This window comes from Peromyscus maniculatus, chromosome 1 (assembly GCF_049852395.1).
Source record: "Peromyscus maniculatus bairdii isolate BWxNUB_F1_BW_parent chromosome 1, HU_Pman_BW_mat_3.1, whole genome shotgun sequence".
NCBI lineage: Eukaryota > Metazoa > Chordata > Mammalia > Rodentia > Cricetidae > Peromyscus > Peromyscus maniculatus.
Window position 1 is genome coordinate 32,161,633 of NC_134852.1, and position 17,188 is coordinate 32,178,820.

The following is a 17,188-nucleotide window of genomic DNA, read 5'->3' on the forward strand; positions in this document are numbered from 1 at the left end:
CTAAAGTCTCTGGCACAGGAGACCTTTCTGAGATATTTTTCTGTGCAGGACAAACAGACCATGTGGGTTGACTCTAAAGGAGGGGACAATTGTGTGTCTCTGTTCCTTTCCAGAAGGCTCCAGCTACATAGTAACCTATATTCTTCTTAGCAATAGAGATGGTCACTTAGAGAATTTAAAGGCTGGAGATGTAGTCCTATTGCTAGAGTGCTTGCCTGGCTGCCCCTGGCCTAGGTTTGATCCACAGAATCACAGTGGAGCACACCTGCAGTCACAGCACTTGGTCCCTGGAGAACATGGGGACTCCCTGGGCTACACGAGAGCTGGTTCACACCAACACACACACACACACACACACACACACACACACACACACACACACACAAACCAGGTTTAGTGCAGATGAGATGGTTTAGTGTGTAAAGTGCAGTTTACAAATCTGACATCTGAGTTCAGTCCCCAGAATCCTGAGGTGTAAGGAGAGACCCCCTCCTGCAAGTCATCCCTGAGAGATGCACCCATGTTCTCTCTGTCTCTCTGTCTCTGTCTCTCTGTCTCTGTCTCTCTCTCTTCCAGTATTTGAGACTGACTGTATGATCATATTTTTCAGGTGGTGGAGCTTCATACTATTGCCTGAAAAACAATGTCCAGCAACACAAATCCCTAACAAAGGCCTTCCAATCTCTAACAGCAACAGCAACTGTCTTCAAAGTAAAAACACAGCGATGGGACCTGTCCTATTAGCTGCTGCTCATGTATTCCCAGTCTCCTGCCCCTCACTAGGGGGAGGGGAGGAGAGTCCCCAAAGGACACAACCCTGTAGCCACAGCCTTTAGAGTCAGCAGAGAGAAAGGCAGATAATGGATTGGGTAGCAGGTGCCTAGCAGAAAAGGAAATGCTGGTGAGGGATTGCACCCTTTAGACCATACAGCAAGAGCACTTTATGAAGTCCACTGTAGCTGGGTAGCCAGCTAAGTAGTGATCATAAACCTGGCTGTGGCAGAGAAAAATGGGCTGTGGTAGGGGATGACTTCACTGGGGAAAGCCCTCTGACAGTTAGGTGACTATGTGTGTAGGTTCTTGGCATGCGATCTCTGCCCTCAGAAGCATGACAATGTGGATTGGCTGGTGTACAGTTCTAGGAATCCAGTGGCAGCCACTCTGTACCTATTTCCTGACATGGGATTTTTGCTATACACATGGCGGGCCATGAAATCCAAGGTCCTGCAAACAGGTTGGTCACAGCTGCAGTTCCATGGTGGAGAGATACAATCTTCCCTGCATGTCCATTTGGGATTCCATTTCACCTCTCAGCTGTGACTTGTTCTCTAGTCCCAAAAAGCTAAGAGGCCAAGCCTTCAGCAAGCACATAAAGCACTCCTCGACATTTGCCCACTCTGTTCTCAGGTCTTCCTCCCACACACTACTGTCTCCTTAGCTCCCCGAAACTAGCTCCCTCTCCTACAGTGGGAATGTCCAGTGTCCTATCACATACTCCAGATTCCTCTCTTGCTCATACTTCCTGCTCTTGTCACCACTTAGCTCTGTGGGTCCCTCTGTTCTAATTGCCTCTGTCTCCCTGTACAACTCTGCCCCACTACTGTGACAGGAGAGTAGTGACTGAAAAGGGTGCATCAGGAAAGAACCTAGTTGACCAGAAAGACTAGAAGCCTGTCCCCACCTGACTTCATACAGTCGGGCATACTCAAGAGATGCCAGGAATAGGAGCTGGAGAGGTGGCTCAGTGGATCTAAGCACTTGGCTGCTCTTCCAGAGGACTCAGATCCCCATCAACCACACAACTAAAAACCTTTTGTAACTGTGATGTCAGGATATCTGATACCATCTTCTCTCCCCAGGGGGTACCAGACACATGCATAATGTACACATATACATGCCACCAAACCACTATCAGCACTACCATCACCACCACCACCATCACCACCCACATACACAGGCATAGTGGGACAGGCGGGCAGTGTACACAAACACAGAGCAGTGACCCCTAAGTAAAGTCCAAATGAGACCACTTTCAATTCATAATTTCCTCTGTGCTGACATATATGGACACCCTGTCTTGGATCAAGACCATGACAGTCCATCCTCTGTGTCTTTACTTTGCTCTTTGGGGCTCACATACCTGTACTCTTTGGGTACTTTCTTCTGTTATATCCATGCTTGAGATCCATTGTTTGAGAAATAAAGCAGTGGCCGCCCACATTTTTATGTTCCCCATGGACTCATGCCCTGGTGAGGTGTGGGCTCATTTATCATGAGCTGAGCTCACCACACAGAAAGAAACCAAGTGACTTTGTTGCCATCTTGGCTGGTGACTTCATCAAGATAGAGATGACTATGTGACTTGGCAATTATCTTGGTTAGTGACATCATCAAAATATTTGCCAGTATTAAGAAGCCTTAGAGAATCACCAAGTGCTGGAATTAAAGTTGTGAGCCACCACCAGCCACTTTCTGGGTACCTTAAGGAGGGTATACCCAAACTCCATAGTGCAGTTTTGGGTTGGCACATTGTTTTGAAAGATATATTTAGAACACTCTATAGGAGACTTGAGTTTTCCCAGCCATGTGCCTCAAACAATACCAACAGGAGCTAACACTTTCCAACTGACAGTCTTTTAATGGAGAGAATAATGAGAGAGAACTCTGTATAATATAAAAATAAGAGGGTTAATTAATGTCACCTGTATAAAAAATTTGGACACTTATAAACATGTACCAAATAATATTTAAGACTTATCACTCAAAAATTTTGAAGGGAATGGAGAGGAAGAGGTTCTCTTTTTTTAATACCAGGAACTTCTGGTAGATTTAAGCATAGGATTGGAGGAGGAGAAAATGGCGTTTCTACTGTGGGGCTAGAAGTTCCTCTTTTGTAGTTAAAACAAGGGGAATAAATGTCTTCTATGATCTAAAACTGTAATAACAGCTAACATGTCTATATATGTGTGCCTTCTTCTCTGGGTTTTGTATAGAGAGAGTATTCCCTCACATCAAGGTCATTTTTGATAATGTGCTAAGACACTTACTAAAATGTGAACATTTATTTTTCTGTCAGGTTAGAAAAGGATGTAAAAGTCCAAGCAAAGAGTGTTACTTTATACCTGAATCAAAAAACCTTGGTAATTAAAAGGATGTGTGAGCTAGTCTTGATTTGTTATATTAATCTATCCATGTAGTGTGGACTTGACTTTCTTTTAATAAGGAGGTGCTACCAAGTGCTCTCTTCTGAGTCAGCCAGCTCCCATAATCAGGACTCCTACTGTGCCTGTTTGGCAAAGATCAACAGCTGGGCATGTGGAGAGCTGGGTCTTTGAGAGGGTAAATAAGATTGACAGGCCCTGGGCCCAACTAACCAAAGGGAAGAGAGGAAGGACCCAGAGTGACTGAATCACAAAGGAATGAAAAAAACGTCACAACTGACACCAAAGAAATTCAGAATATTGTAAGGGAATATTTTAAAAATCTGTTTTCCATTAAGTTGGAAAATCTAAAGAAATGTAGGAAATTCTATATTCACCCAAACTACCAATTTAAACCAAGAAGAGATCAATAAATCTAACCCAACCCAAAACAACAAGGTAAGATTCTCTGTTCTGGTCTAGCAGTGAGTTGTGGGGCACACTTGCAGAAGTTTAGGGGCAGTGTACTGGCTAGTAGTACATCAATTTGACACAAGCTAGAGTCATGAAAGAGATGGGAGATTCAATTGTAAAAATGCCTCCATAAGATCCAGGTGTAAGGCATTTCTCAATTAGTGATCAATGGGGGAGGGTCCAGCCCATGGTGTGTGGTGCCATCCTTGGGCTGGGGTCCTGGGTTCTATAAGAAAGCAGGCTGAGAAAGCCATGTGCCCCAAGCCAGTAAGCAGCTCCTCTCCATGGCCTCTGCATCAGCTCCTGCATCAGCTCCTGCATCCAGGATCTTGCCCAGCTTGAGTTCCTGGCCTGACTTCCTTCAGGAATGGACTATGATGTAGAAGTATAAGGCAAATAACCCCTTTCCTCTCCAACTTGCTTTTTGGTCATGGTGTTTTGTTGAATCAATAGAAACCCTAAGACAAGCGGTGATCCTGTTATTTCCCAGAAAAGGAGTTTAAACAAAAAAGCACCATCCACAAAACATCCAGGAGTGGTCTGTGCCCTCCTTAGACAATTCTACCAGGCAACTGAGTGCTCAGGAACAATGTCAAAACCTTCCAGAACAAATGAGGAGGTGAGACCTTGTTCCTGTCTACCTTCAGAGAGGTGAAAACCCCTAAATGAAATACCACCAAAATCAGTTTCAGAATTATAACCTAGACTATGTTTCAGGATTGTGGGTGAGTTAGAAAATCAACTACTGCCTTTCAGGAAATTAACATACTAACCAGAAAACCATGATCACTTGAAAAGTAGGAAAATGGCCTTTGAATCACGCCCACCTGTGATTTATTTATGAAAGAAACAGTTATTGAAAGAAGGGGACCATTTGGAATGATGCAGGCATCTACTAAATGTGAAATTGAAAACTGTGATAAGCCTGTGGTTTTGGACTAAGCCCTCAGTCAGGCCAATATGGAGTCACTCACACTGTTAGCCTAATTTTCTTAGTAGTGCACATATGTCACCTGTGGACTGGTGTTTGCTAGTTAGAGAAGACAGGCTTCACTCAGTCATAGGTGTTGGTCCTGGGTAGCAGATGGGGTTCAACAAACCCTTAAGTTTGAGATACCTCACTCAAGTTTTCCACCTGTAATTCTTCCAGAGTACATTGCAGCCCCACAATTTCTGAACTTGTCCTGATTTTAAGGACAGTCTCATTCTAGACACAGGAATAGAAGCCAGTGTCTGTCTTTCACACAATTATTATTTTGTCTTTGACAAAATGTCAAGTATCAGGGTCAATGGGGACCCATGAGAACACTGCCTGACAGCAACACACCCACCTCCTACAGACATTCTCTCTGCCCAGCCCGTGGGAACATCACAAAAGCAGAGAGCACACACCTGACACCCAGAGCATGCAGAATCTGAGGCCAGAACCGCCACAGGCTTTGAGAGCAAAATCCTAAGGGCCAGGTTCATGATTCACCTCAGACCACAGGAAGGCCAGTGCTCTGGGCCTTCCCAGGTATGATGCCCATGACTTTGAGGTAAACTGAGGTTTGTGACATACAGTAGGTACCACCGATGTAGAAAAGTCAGGGGGCCAATCATAGGGTACACTTAGAATTTCAGATTGGAAGAATGAGGTTGTGTTAAGCCCCCTTGGCCACTGTGACCAAGCTTCATGGTCATGCCCAGTTAGATGTGGCATGGTGGTCCATGCTCCACTTTTGGCAGGTGGAGGTGTAAGGACAGGGACAAGCAATTCAGGAGAAAATAAACAAGTGTGTCAACCACCCATCCAATTTGCTATTACAACTATTTGCTATTACATTTTCTTTCCTGACTATTTTTTTTTATTTTTTGTGAGTGTGTCTCATATAGCCCAGGCTAGCTTCAAACTCAGTACATAACCAAGGATGACTTTGAGCTTCTCATCCTCCTTCATATATCATCATTGAACGAAGTCCTGGGGATCAAATCCAGAGCTTTGTGCACACTATGTAAGCTCTGCCTATGGAGTTACACCCCAACCCTTAAAATTTTAACATTTAAATAAATATTTGTTGAATGGTTCTTAACTTCTCATACCTGAGACTGTACATGTGTCCAGGTGCACACACACATGCACATGCATGCAGGTGCACCTTTGCTTCTCCTAGGAGGATATACACGCTTTGACCAGCACCAGGAGCAAACACTTGTTAACAGGATGGTGCTAAGATGTCCAGCTCAGAGTTCTGTGAGGGCTGAGAGGGACCTAGGTTTAGCAGAGGAGATGGACCTGCAGTTAGAAAGCAGGAGTGGAGTCCTGACTCCCTGGAGAATGTAACTATTCTCAACACATTGCTGCAACAGGGACACAACTGAGGGTCCCTAGATAGAGAGAGGTTGATGGTGGCCCAACCGCCTGCCTCATAATGGTGTAGAATATGAGGTTTGTATCACAAGTGGGTAAGAAAGAGATTGATAGTGACATGGAAAGAGAACCTGCACACTCGAAACCTTCCAAACACAAAATTTAAAAATTCTCAGAAGCTAAGAATACTTGCTGCTCTTCTGGAAAACCTGAGTTCAGTTCCCGGACACACATCAGGAGGTTCACAGCTGCCTACAGCTTCATATCCATGGGCAATGATGCCCTCCTCTGGCTTCAATAGGAACCCCACACACATGTGGGATATTCATATATATATATATATATATTCATATATATATATATATATATATAGAGAGAGAGAGAGAGAGAGAGAGAGGGAGGGAGAAAGAGACAGAGACAGAGACTGAAAGACAGGGAGAATAAAAACAAATCTGAAATAAGAGAAAACAACCTCACATTTCCCATTATAATTCAGGTTCTCACAACACAAGCCACCACCTTCTCACTGAGCAAGTTCAGGCATTCCCTGGGCTGATCTGCAGCCACAGCATGTCTGACATTGGTTCCTGTCCCAGTGCTGCTACCTCTTGGAGGATGACTGATAATCAGGACTGTCTTAGGATTTCTATTGCTGTGAAGAGACACCATGACCACGGAAACTCTTATAAAGGAAAACATTTAATGGGAAGGCTTATGGCTTAGAGATCATCATCATGGTGGAACATGATAGCATGCAGGCAGACATGTTGCTGGAGAAAGAGTTGAGAATTCTACAATTTTGATCCAGAAGCAACAGCAAGGAAACTGAGACACCGGGCATGGCTTGAGCATAGGAAAACTCAAAGCCTGCTTCTACAGTGACACACTTTCTCCAACAAGGCCACATCTACTCCAACAAAACCACACCTCCCAATAGCGCCACTCCCTGTGATCTTGTGGGGGCCAATTACATTCAAACCACCGCATCCCACTTCCTGGCCCCCATATGCTTGTAACAATATTATAATGTAAAATATATTTAATCCAGCTTCAAAAGTCTCCATAGTCTATCACACATTAACAATGTTTAAAAGCACAAAGTTCAAAGGTTCTTTTGAGTTTCATACAATCTCTTAACTATAATCTCCTATAAAATCAAAATTAAAAGATCACACGCTTCTAACATATAATGACACACCTTACTCTTCCAAAGTGTAGGAAAGGAAGCATAATGAGGAAATACTGGACCAAAGTGAGACTGAAAAATCATCTGGGCAATCTCCAAACTCTGCAACTCCAGGTCTTACTTCAAACTGCTCTTCAGATCTCCAACTACTTTCAGCTGTGTGTCCACAACACACTTCTCTCTCTTGGACTGGTTCCACTCCCTGTTATCAGCTCATCTCAGCAGGTACCCCAGTGCTCTGACATCTCCAACATCCTGGGGTCTCCCAAGCAATCCAGATTTCTTCACAGCTTCACACAATGGCCTCTCTGGGTCTCCATTCAGGAACAACACTGACACATGCCTAGCCTCAGTGGTTTTCCTTAGTCAAGGAGGCAAATTTCAAAGCCCATTTCCTCCATCCTTAATCCAGAACCAGGTGGCCAAAGCTGCCATGTTCTGCTGCTGCTCACTGGGCTAGAACAGGACCCCCAACCCTTTGTTTAATTACATCTCCACCAATTTTCTGTTTTTGTTGGTTTCCTTCACTGCCTAAGCGTGGCTGTCCTGAAATTTGTGCTGTAGACCAGGCTGACCTCAAACTTAGGGATCCCCCTCCCTATCTTTAATTTCTTGTCACAAGTTGGGAACTTAGGTTGGTAGGATCTTGCCCTGAGGTCACCATTCCCTGTATTCCATTTCTTCATCTGTTTATCTCCTTGAATACAAGAATTATTTCCATTCCACTTCCTGGTGCTCTTTCTTCTCAAATTGTACATTTTGTATGTTTTCCTTGCTCAGCTTCCTCTTTTTTAATATAAATCTCTACAAGAGTGGCCAGTGATAAAAACACAACAGAATCTATACTAGGCTGTTTTGAGATTTCCTCTGCCAATGCAATTAATCCGAAACACTTCACTTTAGCCTCAGGCAGACTTTTGGGACAAGGACAACAGCCATATTCTCCATCAAAATATCAGAAGAACAATCTCTAGGCCACATATTAATATTATTGTCCTCTTAATCTCTTGACCAAGCCCCCACATTTCAAATAACTCAACACCAGTGTCTTCCATGTTCCTACTAGTCTGGCCCACTAAGCAGTACTTAAAGCATTCTACTGCTTTCCTAACCCAAACTCCCATACTCCACATTACTCCAAATAAAAACATGGTCCAGCCTATCACAAGACTCCAGTCCCTAGTATCATCTTCTGTCTTAGTTAGGGTTTCTGTTGCTGTTAAGAGACACCATGACCACATCAACTCTTATAAAGGAAAACATTTCATTGAGGTGGTGGCTTACAGTTTCAGACCTTTAGTCTATTATCATCATGGAGGGGAGCATGGCGGTGTGCAGACAGACATGGTACTAGAGAAGGAGCTGCTACATCTTGATCCACAGATAACAGGAAGTGGTCTGAGACACTGGGTATACCTTGAGCATATGATACCTCAAAGCCCACCCCCACTGTGACACACTTCCTTCAACAAGGCCACACCTACTACAACAATGTCCCACCTCCTAATAGTGCCATTCCCTATAAGCTTATGGGGACCAATTACATTCAAACTACCTCAGGGACTCAGGACCTAACAGCTTGTCCCACATTGGCCTCCAGCCAGCCAGTCACCTTGCTAGGGACAGGGGAAAGAGGAAAGCCATTATGAAGACCTGAAGGTTCTAGAAAAGGTAGGTGGCCACATGAGCACACAGTGTGATGGGGACAAGTGACTTATGAAGATTCCTCAGTTGTTGGGGGACATTGTGTCTGGAAGCTCAGAATAAAGCCAGGGAGCCCTAAGCAGAAGCATTTAGCAGGACAGGGCTCCTTAATGTTGTAGCACAAGGCTGTATTCTCAGAGGAGCCACTCTGCCAATGGACTTACTCTACAGTCCCCAGGAAGTTGTGCATCACCTCCTGGTGACCATCAGCCAGGTGCTTCACCACCAGGACCTGCAGCTGCTCCTCAGCTCCACCTGCCAACACTCTCCTGCATTCTCTACTGTCTGACTCTGGGAAGATCCCACTCATTGGCCTTCATTGGGGTGGTAGAAGACCCAGCTTTTCTTTCTTTTTTTTCTTTTCTTTTTTTTTATTTTATTTTACAATACTATACAGTTCTACATAACAACCACAGATTCCCTTGTTCTCCCCCTTCCTGCTCCCCTCCCCTTCCCCCCAGCCCACCGCTCATTCCCACCACCTCCAGATCAAGGCCACCCCCGAGGACTGAGGTCGACCTGATAGACTCAGTCCAGGCAGGTCCAGTCCCCTCCTCCCAGACTGAGCCAAGCGTCCCTGTATAAGTCCCAGGTTTCAAACAGCTAACTCATGCAATGAGCCCAGGACCTGGTACCACTGCCTAGATGCCTCCCAAACAGATCAAGCCCATCAACTGTCTCACCTATTCAGAGGGCCTGATCCAGTTAGGGGCCCCTCAGCCTTTGGTTCAGAGTTCATGTGTTTCCATTCATTTGGCTATTTGTCCCTGTGCTTTATCCACCCTTGGTTTCAACAATTCTCGCTCATATAAACCCTCCTCTTTCTCACTAATTAGACTCCCAGCGCTCCACCCGGGGGCCTAGCTGTGGATGTCTGCATCCAGATTCCTCAGTCCTTGGATGGGGTTTATGGCACAACTATCAGGGTGTTTGGCCATCCCATCACCAGAGTAGGTCAGTTTCGGCTGTCTCTCGACCATTGCCAGCAGTCTTTTGTGAGGGTATCTTTGTGGATTTCTGTGGGCCTCTTTAGCACTTTGTTTCTTCCTTTTCTCATGTGGTCTTCATTTACCATGGTCTCCTATTCCTTGTTCTCCCTCTCTGTTCTTGATCCAGGTGGGCTCTCCCGCTCTCTTTCCCTCGACCCTCGCCTTTCATTGCTCCCACTCATGTCCAGGCTGTTCATGTAGATCTCATCCATTTCTCTATCATTGGGTGATCCCCGTGTCTTTCTTGGGGTCTTGTTTTACAGGTAGCCTCACTGGTGATGTGAGTAGCAGTCTAGTCATCCTTGTTCCACATCTAGTATCCTCCTATGAGTGAGTACATACCATATTTGTCTTTCTGAGTCTGGGTTACCTCACTCAGGATGATTTTTTCTAGATCCATCCATTTGCCTTCAAACCTCATGATGTGCTGAGGGGAAGTGTGCAGAACTACACCCCATTTATAGGGTAACCCTGAAACCCAGAAGCCATCTGCTCCCTCAGGACCAGATAGCATCTGTCCTGTGGCTGTCACACCCTTCTGATCTTCCAGGTAAGGAAGTTACTTCAAGTCCTTGGGAAGACCTTGCTCCCGCTGTTTAAGATACTGTCTAGAATGTTCCACAGCATCCCCTTTCAAGACCCATGTACATAGATCTGAAGTGGCTGAGCCCTTGGGGGCACAGCTTCACAATTACAGACAGGAGAACTGGGCTCTGAGTGTCTAGCAATTATGCCTAGACCATGGCCCCTCTAAGTGATTTGGGTCCTGCCTTAGTTCTCTATCACCAGTCCATGCCATCACACCCTCCACATGAGGCCTTTGTGGGCCAGAGACTGTACCAGTAATTTCACTCCAGGCCTGTGTGTGAACTGAGATTGGGGCTGTAAAAGCAGCCCCACTTGTCTTAGGGGTGACAGGGTCACATGATCTCAAAAAGGAGCATATCTGCCCTCTAGAGCAGTGGTTCTCAACCTTCCTAATGCTGCAACCATTTAATACAGTTCCTCATGCTGCAGTGACCCCCCAACCACAGAAGTATTTTAATAACTATAATTTTGCTACAGTTGTGAATCATAATGTAAGTATCTGATATGCAGGATATCTGATATGCAACCCCTGTCAATAGGTAGTTCATAACCCCTCTCAAAGGGGTTGAGACCCACAGGTTGAGAATTGCTGCTCCAGTGGATGCTTCCTGCCAGAAGGAGCAAAGCAGTCAGGTAATGGGAAGAAATGGGGAGAAGCAGCTTGATGTGAAGGGAGGACCCACAGGAGACTGGAGGGGTCACTGTGGGGTTCAAATGTTGTCAGTGGTCATGAGGAGCTGCAGTCAGCAAGGAGCTTATGGAGTCTGATTCCCCAAATAGCAAAGCTAAAGGCTGGAGAGGCACCGGGGAGTGGAATAGTCTCCAGAATGCCCCTTGCTGCTTCTGAGCTTCCTCCTGCTTGCTGCTGCTGTGTTCCTGCTGTATGCGACATGGTGTGCATACTGTGTGAAAGGATGCCACTGTATCCAGTACAGTGTGTTGTTGGATTTTCTTTCACTCTAGCCCACATAGGAACATCATAATTTTGTTGTTTGTTTTCGCTCTTCTGGGAACCAGCTGCCACCCAGCTCCCAAATAAATCACACAGAGAGGCTTATTCTTAATTATAAAGGCCCAGCTTTGCCTTGGCTTGCTGCTAGCAAACTTTTCTTAACTTTAAATTATCCCATCTACCTTTTAAAAGCCTCTGGGCTTTTTCCTTTTCTTACTTCTGTAATCCTTCTTTCACTCTCACTCCATGGTTGGCTCTGTAGAGGGGTGGCTGTCCCCTAGCATCCTCTGCCCCTTTTTCCCCTCTCCTGCTCTTTTTCTCCTTCTATGAATCTTTTCTCCTGCCAGCCTCGCTTATCCTTTCTCGTGCCTTGCTATTGGTTGTTCAGCTCTTTATTATATCATCAGGTGTTTTAGACAAGTCAATGTAACATAGCTTCACAGAGTTAAACAAATTTAGCAAAAGCAAAAGTAACACACCTTAAAATAATATTCTCCAACAATAGTGTGATTGTTTCTTGGGAAAATCCCACTCCTCACTGGGCATTTTACTTTCAGATCATAATGAAAATAATGAAGATGATTTTGTATAAGAGCAATGATGCTTAGTTAGATCAATGATTTGACTGAACTTTCTGAGCTAGTCTAAAAGATATAGGTGACTAAGACAGGTATTGAAAATGACTAGGGAAATAACTTGGGTTATTCTGCCAACTGATCCAATAAGAGACACAAAAAAGACAAAAATGGGTTAAAAGTCACGATCCCCTTGGTAAGATTTGGGATTTGCAGAGGATGGAAACTGAAAACAAGGAAGTCTCATGCATTATAGACCCATGGATCCTGCCTGTTGGAAAACAGTCTGATGATTAAAGAAGGCAAGTGTGTCCCTACACCCAAGGTTAGGCCTGAGTTCCTCCGTTGTGTAGCTTACAGAATTAATCACAGGCCCTGGGATGTAGCTTAAAAAACAAAGTTGTGAAAATAAATTTAAGGCCCCTATTGTATGTAAACAAAAATAGACAGCTGAACACAGGAATGAAGTTTGTAGGTATCTGCTACACTGAAATCACAAGCAGCTTCCTGCCAGTACAAAAGGAAATGGCTGAAATATACTTGGCTTCCTTAAAACTTTGTTTACCAATTATAAAATAATCATTGCTTTGGGGTAAAAATGTTATGGAGGAAAAATTAACTTAACAAAAAATTTAAACTGCTTGTGGGCTTTAAGGAAAACATGTAGCTTATGATCATGATATGATTTCTCTATGTGTAAAGATTTTCATTTGTTTTTGGAAAATATGTAACTTGTGATTGTGAGGTAATATTTTCTTGTGTAGAAACTTTTGTCTTAGAAGGTATAAAAGGGATAAGAGAAAAGTAAGGAACATAGAAGGGAAACATCAGGGAGGAAGAAGGGAAACGGCAGGGAAGAAGAATATAACACAGGAAGAAAAGAAGCAGCAGAAAGAGAAAACTGAAATGAAGAATTAAGCTTTGACCTCTCAGATGATATCTCCTGGGTGTTCATGCACTATCGCCAAAGAAACACCTCCTCTCTCCTTTCTCTGACTTGCTGAAAGCTGGTTCTTCAGCAAAACTGTCCCTGTGGATACTTTGGCATGGTCACTCTTGTGGGACTGTCTGCACCTTAGAGTTGTTTGGCATTATGTCTCTGTGAGAACTGCCACATGGAGGGAGTGACACTGTTAGTGCCAGAGCTCTGGGGAGAAAACTGTCCAGCATCCAGCTGCAATGGCTGATACCCAGCTCCACACACATGACTCCTGGCATTGTTACAGCTTTTCTGTAAGCTATGCCATTGCCATGGGCAAGACAGAGACAGACTGACTCATTTCCTCCCCAGTTTGTCCACATCTGTCTGGGGTAGGTGAGACCCGCCTATGGCCATCCTTGTCTACCTCAGCCTTCTGCAGGGACAGCACCAACTCAGGGCCAAATTCTCAGCTGGAGAGCTGAGAGAGCATGTGGAACACCAAGACTGCCAGCCCCCTCCAGTCCACAGCAGAAGACATGCACACAGGCCATCCTTCCTGAAGGACATCTCCTGAGTCAGGGCTCCAAGCCCAGCATGTCCAAGTGTACTCACCCTGCCCAGTCCTCCTGCCCAACAGAGGTTGTAAATCTGCCAGAGTATCTCTTATCTACATAGCCCAAAGCCTGTAGAGATGCAGCTGCTGGGAGAAACATGTGGCAGTGATGCAGAAAGACCAATATGTGAAACTGCCAAATTACATGCTGCCCTCAGCCTGGAACCCACATCCTCTTCCCAGGGTTCAGGTGCTTCAAGGACCTGGATTTCTTAATGGACACCCCAGCACCCCTGAGAAAAGACCAAAGATAGCATAACCTCTAAAACTCTCCTGGCCTTAAAGAGATGACCTCCATTAAGAACTGCAGAAGTACGTTTCAAAAAGACAAAATAGAATTAATCCCAGCACTCGGGAGGCAGAGGCAGGCGGATCTCTGTGAGTTCAAGGCCAGCCTGGGCTACCAAGTGAGTTCCAGGAAAAGGCGCAAAGCTACACAGAGAAACCCTGTCTCGAAAGACCAAAAAAAAAAAAAGACAAAATAGAATATTCAAAATGAACTTGAAAGAGAAAAACAAAATTAGACACATTTTAAAGATATCAGGACAACAATCCCACATATAATAGCTTAATAAATAAACAAAATATCTAAAAATTATTAAAAACTAATAAATTAAAAATGAGCATAACCTGAGCAACAATGTGGGAGACTCTAATTTAAAACATAAAAGCACACCTGGAGAGGTGGCATGGAGAGTCAAAGCTCTGCCACCCAAGCCTGGCATCCTGGGCTGAAAGAGGAGAGTTGGCTTCCAAAGTTATCCTCTGACCTCCACATGTGCACCATGGCTTGCAGAAACACATGTGTGCACTTATATGCACAAGCACACATCATACACACATATACATACTAAATATAAATCAAATTTCAAAACCTTACAACACTTTAGAAAGGAACTAATGAAAACACCAGATAAAATGGAATGAAGTTCCATACTCATGAGTTGGTAGAATTAACAGTATGAAAATATCTATATTACCAAAGGTGATCTAAACATCAGATACTTAGGACACAAAATGGACTCTCTCAACTCTTTCTTTGAAATCTTGAAAAAGAAAAAAAAAGAATAGAGAACTGGTTTACCTCCTTAGGCTTTCTGAAAAGCAAAAGAACACAAAATTTTTGTAATTTTTTCAAGGACAAAAATATTTTTAAAGATTTTCAAATGTGAAAAATTAATTTTCTTTTAAATTCTACAAGAATTTCATATGAAGTGCTAAAGATGATTTTGTGACTAACCTTTAGGTTAGTCAGATTTAGTATGTGTGCTGGATAATTTTATGTCAACTTGACACAGGCTAGAGTCATGTGAGAAGAGGGAACACCAGTTGAGAAAATGCCTCCATAACATCTGGCTGTACATCTCAACAAATGATGCTGGCATAATTGGATGTTTACATGTAGAAGAATGCAAATAGATCTATATCTATCTCCCAGCACAAAACTCAAGTCCAAGCAGATCAAAGGCCTCAACATAAATCCAGTTATATTGAACTTAATAGAAGAGAAAGTAGGAAGTAGCCTTGAATGCATTGGCACAGGAGACAACACCCTGGATATAACACAGGTAGCACAGATACTGAGATCGACAATTAATAAATGAAATATCCTGAAACTGAAAATCTTCTGTAAGGCAAATGGTCAATAAGACAAAACGGCAGCCTACAGAATGGGAAAATATCTTCATCAACCCCACATCTCACAGAGGGCTAATCTCCAAAATATATAAAGAACTCAAGAAACTAGAGATCAAAATAACAAATAATACAATTTTAAAATGGGGTACAGATCTAAACAGAGAATTCTCAACAGAAGAATCTCAAATGGCTGAGAAATAATTAAAGAAATGTTCAACATCCTTAGTCATCAGGGAAATGCAAATCAAAACAACTCTGAGATACCATCTTACACCTGTCAGAATGGCTAAGATAAAAAACACTGATGAAATCCCATGTTGGAGAGGATGTGGAGTAAGGGGAACACTCCTCCACTGTTGTTAGGAGTGCAAACTTGTACAGCCACTTTGAAAATCAGTATGAGAGTTTCTCAGAAACATGGAGATCAATCTACCTCAAGACCCAGATATACCAATTTTGAACATATACCCAAAGGAAGCTAAATCATCATACCATAAAGAACACTTGCTCAGCTCTGTTCATAGAAGCTTTTTTTGTGATAGCTATAAACTGGAAACAACCTTGATGCCCCTCAACCAAAGAATGGATAAAGAAAATGTGGTACATTTACACAATGAAGTACTCAACAGTAATAAAAAACGACATCATGAAATTTGCAAGCAAATGGATGGAACTAGAAAATAAATCATCCTGAGTGAGGTAATTCAAACCCTGAAAGACAAACATGGTGTGTTCTCACCCATAATGGGATATTAGATGTAAAGCTCAGGACACCAGGCTACAATCCACAGCCCCAGAGAAGCTAGGTGATAAGGAGGTCCATAGGAGAGACACATGGATTTCTCTGGGATGGGGAAATGTATGAGAACTCCTGGGTAAACTGGGAGTGGGGGCAGGCAGACAAGAAGGGAGGGGATGGAGGGATGGAAGCATGCGTGATCAGATTGGTTGAGCTGGGATGGGATGGAGGGAGGAGAGTAATGAAAGAGATATCTTGATAAAGGGGCCATATGGGGGTTAGAGAGAAACCTGGTGCAAGGGAAACTCCCAGGAACCCACAAGGATGACCCCAGCTAAGACACCCAGCAATAGTGGAGTGGGGCCTCAATTGGCCTTCTCCTTTAATCAGGTTGGTGACTACCCTAGTTGTCATCAGAGAGTCTTCATGCAGTAATTGATGGAAAGAGATGCAGAGATCCACAGTCAAGGACTGGGCCAAGCTCCAGGAGTTCAGTTGAAGAGAGGGAGGAGGGATTGTATGAGCAGAAGTGGTCAAGATCATGATGGAAAACCCACAGAGACAACTGAAACAAGCTAGTGAGAGCTCAAGGACCCTGGACCAATGGCTAGGGGGTCTTCATGGGACCAACCTAGGCCCTCTAAATGCGGGTGACAGTTGTGTAGCTCTGTCTTTTGTATGGCCTCTAGCAGTGGGATCAGGTGTCCCTGGTGCTTCAGCTGGCTTTTTAGAACCTATTCTCCATGCTAGGATTGTTTCCCAGCCTTGATATAGGGGAAGGAACTTAGTCCTGCCTCAACTTGATATGTCATGCTTTGTTGACTTCCATGGGAGGCATGTCCATTTCTGAATGGGGGAGGAGGGGATGGGTTGGATAAATGATGGGAGGTAAGGGGAGGGAATGGGAAGTGAGGAAAGATGGGAAATTGGTTGGTATGTAAAATAAATGAAAAAATTAATAACAACAACAAACAAAAACTGGGCTGTAGGCAAGCCTGAAGAGCATTTTCTTAATTAGTGCTTAATGGGGGAGGGAACTTCCCATTGTAGGTGGAGCCATTCCTGGGCTGGTGGTCCTGGGTTCTATAGGAAAGCAGCCTGAGTAAGCCATGAGGAGCAATCCAGTAAGCAGCACTCCTCCAGGGTCTCTGCATCAGCTCCTGCCTCCAGGTTCCTGCCATGTTTGAGTTCCTGTCCTGATTTCCTTAATGATGAACAACGATATGGAAGGGTAAGGTAAATAAACCCTTCCTTTTCCCAAATTCCTTTTGATCATAGTGTTTCATTGCAGCAATAGTAACCCTAAGACAGTAAGTTT

At 43.9% G+C, this 17,188-nt stretch overlaps 1 protein-coding gene across 2 annotated transcripts in view; it reads left to right on the top strand.

Moving 5' to 3' along the window:
* LOC102907532 (cell adhesion molecule CEACAM1-like) overlaps positions 1-17,188 on the top strand; it is a 161,444-nt gene that overhangs the window by 95,113 nt on the left and 49,143 nt on the right. Inside the window, exon 10 of one of the 2 annotated variants that reach the window (XM_076573640.1) lies at positions 611-3,164. The exons of the other annotated variant lie outside the window; for it this stretch is intronic. The gene's annotated coding sequence lies outside the window, so the exon portion shown is untranslated. Of the gene's footprint in view, positions 1-610; positions 3,165-17,188 lie in introns of those variants that run through there. 2 annotated transcript variants of the gene reach the window in all.